Source organism: Schistocerca cancellata, chromosome 8 (genome assembly GCF_023864275.1).
Source record: "Schistocerca cancellata isolate TAMUIC-IGC-003103 chromosome 8, iqSchCanc2.1, whole genome shotgun sequence".
NCBI classification, from domain to species: domain Eukaryota; kingdom Metazoa; phylum Arthropoda; class Insecta; order Orthoptera; family Acrididae; genus Schistocerca; species Schistocerca cancellata.
Genome location: NC_064633.1, coordinates 517,465,340 through 517,472,858, shown reverse-complemented (window position 1 = coordinate 517,472,858; position 7,519 = coordinate 517,465,340).

Genomic DNA, 7,519 nt, shown 5'->3' with positions numbered 1-7,519 from the left:
TTGCTGTAAGATAATCTCTGTGGAAGTGTTGTAGTTATTGTCCTCCGAAAGCTAAGTTCTGCAGAAGTCAATGTACTTACCTCATGATAAACAAAGGTGAAATGCTTTGCATATAGATATCTTACTTATTACGCTTATTGCCGTGATGAAGAAAGTACTGTGCTGTAACATATTGTTGTGCTACAGAAAAGGCTGTCTCCTTGTAGCTATACCACAAAAGTTACTACTAAAACATGTTTTGCTTTCCAGAAGAATTCAGAAAAACCGTGCAGATATAAAACAGATACACCGCAAAAGCAACATTGTAAGTCTCACAAAGCATACTAGTAACGTGAAGTGAAAAGTTATATGGCTAAGACAAAGTTAAAAAGCAGATTATCTTTCAATAAATGGTTTTACACGTGAAATGTGGTGTAATCTTTTACCCTTTATAGCGCGCAGAGTTTCGACTTCAAAGAAATTATCATGTTGTATACATCGGTAAGGAACGCTAAAATTTTTTTCAAGGTTAGCGTGTATGCTATTTTTCACTGAGCCAGCCGGCGCACGCGGCAGCCTGCGGTGCGAGTGATTGTCTGTTCCTTTGTTGGCGCGTGTCGTTATTGGGATTTGGAGACCTAATTTCTACAAATTCACCGTGACGAGAATCCCGCCAGTTCTGATGCAGTTCAGGTCTGTCGTTACGATCTTATCGTCTGTCGTCATGTCGGTAGATTCCATAGTTTCTTTCTTGTCGGTCACGTGGTGGAGAATTTCTCCCTGAGTCGTAACTGCGCGCTGGACCGTTGCGTCTGAAGTTATTCTGTCTCCCGTGATAATAAAAGTTCTGGTTGCCAAATTGTCTGTTTCTATGATTGTCTCTGTCATATTCATTACTACGGAAATGCGATCTTTCTCAGTAACTATTACTCTGCCAGTGGTTGTCATACGGGTGGTGTCTGTTTTGGTCACGATTTACGTTGTAAGAATAGGCTTGTCGTGGCCATTTATTGTTTCTGTCGTCACGGAGTTGTGACGGATGTGACCTGTAGTGATTGTTTTCCTATTTTTGCCTCCCGCGACTGTCTGTGTCAATTTCTAATTCTTGTAAGAGTCCCTGAAAAGCTTCAATGTCGTCTTTGCAACGTCCTGCCAAAATAATATGCCGTAAATGTTCAGGTAATTTGATTAAGCAAATGCGGATGAGTTCTGAGGGGCTGTATGGGTTTGACAGGTACTGATTCTTGTGCAACATGTCTTCAAAATATTTCTCAAGACTGGAAAATTCAGATTGTTCGAAATGTTTCATCATTATGATGCCATGTTTTACTCGGTCTTGTGTGGCTTGAGAACAATATGCTGAGAGGAAGGCATGGTAAAATTCTCCTTCACTGTGGCAATCGTGAATGACCGATCGCATTCTTACAGCTGGTTCATTCTCTAAGTAGCCACACATACACTCCTGGAATTGGAAAAAAGAACACATTGACACTGGTGTGTCAGACCCACCATACTTGCTCCGGACACTGCGAGAGGGCTGTACAAGCAATGATCACACGCACGGCACAGCGGACACACCAGGAACCGCGGTGTTGGCCGTCGAAGTCGAATGGCGCTAGCTGCGCAGCATTTGTGCACCGCCGCCGTCAGTGTCAGCCAGTTTGCCGTTGCATACGGAGCTCCATCGCAGTCTTTAACACTGGTAGCATGCCGCGACAGCGTGGACGTGAACCGTATGTGCAGTTGACGGACTTTGAGCGAGGGCGTATAGTGGGCATGCGGGAGGCCGGGTGGACGTACCGCCGAATTGCTCAACACGTGGGGCGTGAGCTCTCCACACTACATCGATGTTGTCGCCAGTGGTCGGCGGAAGGTGCACGTGCCCGTCGACCTGGGACCAGACCGCAGCGATGCACGGATGCACGCCAAGACCGTAGGATCCTACGCAGTGCCGTAGGGGACCGCACCGCCACTTCCCAGCAAATTAGGGACACTGTTGCTCCTGGGGTATCAGCGAGGACCATTCGCAACCGTCTCCATGAAGCTGGGCTACGGTCCCGCACACCGTTAGGCCGTCTTCCGCTCACGCCCCAACATCGTGCAGCCCGCCTCCAGTGGTGTCGCGACAGGCGTGAATGGAGGGACGAATGGAGACGTGTCGTCTTCAGCGATGAGAGTCGCTTCTGCCTTGGTGCCAATGATGGTCGTATGCGTGTTTGGCGCCGTGCAGGTGAGCGCCACAATCAGGACTGCATACGACCGAGGCACACAGGGCCAACACCCGGCATCATGGTGTGGGGAGCGATCTCCTACACTGGCCGTACACCACTGGTAATCGTCGAGGGGACACTGAATAGTGCACGGTACATCCAAACCGTCATCGAACCCATCGTTCTACCATTCCTAGACCGGAAGGGAACTTGCTGTTCCAACAGGACAATGCACGTCCGCATGTATCCCGTGCCACCCAACGTGCTCTAGAAGGTGTAAGTCAACTACCCTGGCCAGCAAGATCTCCGGATCTGTCCCCCATTGAGCATGTTTGGGACTGGATGAAGCGTCGTCTCACGCGGTCTGCACGTCCAGCACGAACGCTGGTCCAACTGAGGCGCCAGGTGGAAATGGCATGGCAAGCCGTTCCACAGGACTACATCCAGCATCTCTACGATCGTCTCCATGGGAGAATAGCAGCCTGCATTGCTGTGAAAGGTGGATATACACTGTACTAGTGCCGACATTGTGCATGCTCTGTTGCCTGTGTCTATGTGCCTGTGGTTCTGTCAGTGTGATCATGTGATGTATCTGACCCCAGGAATGTGTCAATAAAGTTTCCCCTTCCTGGGACAATGAATTCACGGTGTTCTTATTTCAATTTCCAGGAGTGTAAATTCTAACCTGTGCTCCAATGACCAGTTGGGAGGGAAACAATGAGAGAATTGATGGAGCCACGCTTGTGGATGGATGTCGTTGGCAGAATTCTGAAACGTTTTGAATTTACGTGTAGTAATGAACAGCTTATAGTCAAAATCATCGTGTCGGCGAGTAGCATATCGGTCATTGTTACGTCGTGTCGGCGGTTCCATCTCAAAATTCGGTCCACCTTGCCAATTCCTTTCATAATTACTGAAATGCCCTGTGTTATTATTTTGTGGCTTTTCCGTATTTCTAAGTTCCTCTTCCCATGTTGGAGCGCGAGTGTCCTCTGAAATATGTAATTCTTGTATTACCTGCGTCAACTGATCTTGTACTTCCCGGATTTTTCTTTTGTACTGTGTATTGATTTGATTTTGATTTTGTTTGAATTTTCTTATTTGTTCATACTCTTCTATGTCAGTGAAGGCTACAGGTCTTGTGTCATTCAGATCATCATCTACCTTTGTAGATAAGTTTGTGACCTGATCCGAAAGTTCGGCTACTTTCTCCGATAGTGTACTTATTTCCTCCATGTGTCTTTCTGAACCAATTTTCAGGGTATCTACTGTGTCCTTTAAATTTTCCTGAGTTTTTGCAAGTTGCGTAACCGAATCGGTAGATGCAACTGAGTCAATTTTAGCTTGCAAGGTCTCATGATTTTCATGAACAATAGTTTGCAGTTCTTTTATGGCTGCTTCGTGATTCTGTAATGCATTTTCATGACGCGAAAAAATAGGTTGGAAATGCTCACAAATTTGTGTTTTTACGTCATTACAGACCTTTTGACATTTCGATTCGATGTTATGTAACTCATTAGTTAAATCTTCACGTGTTTGTTCAAGTGTGGTGTCTAACTTTTGAAGATTTTGTTCCATTGTGTCTAACTTTTTAAGATTTTGTTCCACTGTGTCTAACTCTTGCTGTGTTTGTCTCTGGTATTGTTCCATTGTGTCTAACTTTTGAAGCTTTTGTCCCATTTGTTGCATTAATTGTAATAACAATGCATTAGTGTATGGAATCTGTTCCTCTACGCTTTTCGGCAGTGCATTTGCACCAGCAACATTCACATTTTGACAAGCAGAAAATGTGTCTTGACTCATTTGAGAAAACGGTGAGGACCCAAAACCTAAGTCTACAGTATTTGCAATATTGTGTTCTGTCATTTCGGATTCCTCAGGGGAGCTGTTGCCGAAAGATCGATCGATAATGCTTCCCTGTTCACTAATTGTTTCACTGTCTACACCATTGATTGCAGCCCGCTCCATTTCCCTATGTACAATTACAAAATTACTACTTTCAACATTAGTTAATTCATTACTCGGTGGCGCTAACACACTGCTTTCGTCTTCACTGTCATTTCTCAGTTTACTTTGGAGCCTAGTATTACGTTTTTCACACGCCATTATTGTCACAATATTTCACACGACAACACAAAAAAAACACAATTTGAAGAGCAAAAATAAGAGAACACATTAACATAGGACTGAAAATAATATCTAGTTAATTGCAAGCGCAGCTGCGAAATACTTGGTGCAAATCTACATGCATGCCACAACTGTTTTACTGTGCAACAATGAAAAACCACAACTACTAAGGAAATTCTCTCTATAATTACGCGCTAGCAATAAACAAAAGCTACACTAAATACACAAACTACAAGAAAAAAATCAGAAGATTCCAGTGAGGTATCCTAGGCTAAGGGTCGACATATGAAACTTCCCCTTAGAACAATTGTACACGACTGTGCTTAAACTGACACAATATTTTTAGCGCAACGCAATCTGACTTTCAAAAATCCCTACAAAAGAATGGCCCTTACTAACATTAAACTATACCTTTCACAAATAACTTACCTCACAAAAATCTTCATTACTCGAACTACTGCAATACAGCGAGCGCCACCATTGCCAGCTAAATAAAAGATTCAAACTACGGAAGGCACTAACTACTGATAGGCATAGTTAGCAAATGAAAGATTTTAATAGAGAACAAACAATGTATTTACCTTAATATCATCAAAAGTCATAATATATGTAGCAGTTCATGACAAATTACAAAACTCCGCCATCTCTCTCCCCACATCCACCACTGCTGGCGGCTCACCTCCAACTGCGCAACGCTACGCGCTGTTCACATCCAGCTGCCGCTGCCCAACACTACAATGGCAGACAACAATGCAAACTAGCCACAGGCTGCACACAGCACAGCCAGTGATTTTCATACATAGCGCTACGTGGCATTACCAATAAGAAAACATAAACAGCCTACTTACAAATTAAATCATAAGTAAAACTGATACAATTGCAAGTCTTGTAGAAAGTGTCTTGTGGTATCAGCCATTGTCTTTTCTAGGATAATATTGGTTATTAAAGATACAGTACACTAATTCTTATTGAATAATAATACAATACATAAACACGTGAATTTGTTTTACTATTTCAGAACCGTTCATCAACGTTATACATATATCGCAAATAAATACAAAATATTCTTCTGAACCACACCTCCAACTTGTGTCCAGACTCTATACCTGGTACACAGCACCCAGATTTCTTCGAATGACTTCAAACACGTAATACACTTTTCTGTCTCTTCTGTTGACCCCTATTTCAGTTTTCTTCACCTCTTTGTAAGTGGCTTTCCGTGGCCACCCACTGCGTGTTTACTTTATTCTGAAAAACTCCACGTGAGTTCAACACTCTTCAACTCTCTTTCAGACTTAATTTTGCCTGAGTTTACTCTCTTCGGTGGCGATACTTTTCCAACTGTTTAAACGCTTCAGCTGCCTCCTTCGTGGTTATTTTGTTACTCATAACCTTGCTTACACTCATTTTCATGCACTCTTCATTCTATTTTCGTCTTACTTCTCTCTTGTGTATCGTCATTTCAAGCTAAGAAGAAATAAGAAGAAGGAAATATAATTTAATAATTGTATTTACCTCTGACCTGTACTGAAAGACAATCGGGCGTCCGGTACTCCACAACAAACTCGTAGCAGCATTTAGTGAAATTGTACATTCATTTTCAGACATTATTATGAAATCTTTATTAAGCGTCATTCTCAATATAGCACAGATAACCGAAATATAACAACGAAATCAATCATTAACCTTAAAAGCTGGTTCCACACCCCTCAACATATCATCTGTGCACTGGGAGCTACAGCAACACGATCAACCAATCACCCGGAGCAGGCAAAGCACTGGTGAGAGAAAGATGATATCCGTCTCAGGTACACATCAATACACTGGCTCGCTTCTGTTTACTGTACACTTTTGCCATTTGGTGGTGGTAAGGGAAATCACGGTACAGGTCAGTGCTGCAAGCCGACCAATACAGCACGACTCTCCCCTTTGACAAACAGATAAACAGCAACGAATATGATGATGACAACACAATGAACATTACAAACGGTGACAGAGACAATGACACCACAGAAACAAATATAGTGAAATTCAGGACGACCCGGAACAGCCGTTGCCATAGAACAAGAATAAAGCAGAATTAAATTTTCACTCTCCAGCGAAGTATGCGCTGATATGAAACTTACTGTTAGATTAAAACCATTCTGATCTCCGGGAGCGAACTGCCAAGGGGGAGGTCACAGTGAGAAAAAGTTTGAATAAACAACGGATCGGGTGTGGAATGTTGGAACTTTCAACGTGCTAGCGAAGCTATAAAATCTAAAAGAGTAACTCAGAACCTTTGCCTTTGACTTTGACTTGAATGCAGAAAACTGAGAATGTTGGTAACACTTAGAAAAACAAACGAAACTCTGCATTAAAAAAATGGCAGTTACTGTGATGTGTAACATGAAAAGTGAAGTGAAAGTGAACTGTAAGATGTCCACCAGATTGCCAGATGGGAAGAAGGAGTTTGCTTGGGTGCAATGAATTAGAAGTTACCTGTAAGTACCCTTCCATTTCATAAAAAAACGTTAAGGAACTGATTTTAAATCTATAACCTATATGTGAAACCATAACCTATGTATAAAAATAGACATACCGTGTTATATTTCAGGACATCCACTGAAGATTCCTTGTAAAAAAGGCGAAACGCGTCTGGGTACATAAATAAAAATAAAATTTTCGATGTGCAGCATGCAAAAAAAGCATTTCTTTGAAACAACTGCAATTTACAAAAGTTGTGTTTATTATTTTTTTATTTTTTTGTTTCATATGGATCTACGCAATAAACTTTGAACGTAAACGACCCAGCCTATTCATCAATTTAGTATTGTCTTTTTTATAAAACTGCTAGCTGCCACTGAACAGAGCTTTAACATTCCTTGAATTTTTATCTCGTAACGAAAGTTTTACTAGTCGCTATGCATCTTATATGGGGCAGACTAGCGAAGCTGGTTAGTGCTCAATATCTCATGTTTCCTCAGCGAGGTAACTTCACGTAACGTTTTGTGTCCTCAAATAGCTATGCACTACTCATGCTGCCGCGACTTCTCTATCTTCAGTACGCGGGAGATACTCATAGGGTCTTTTGAGCACACGAAACCCTGAACTAAATATACCGAACGCACTGTCCACTGTTTGACGAGCCGAGAAGGCATGTAGTTAACTAAAACTCATAGAAAAGATCCAACGAAAAGCAGCGCATTTCGTCACGGTATCGT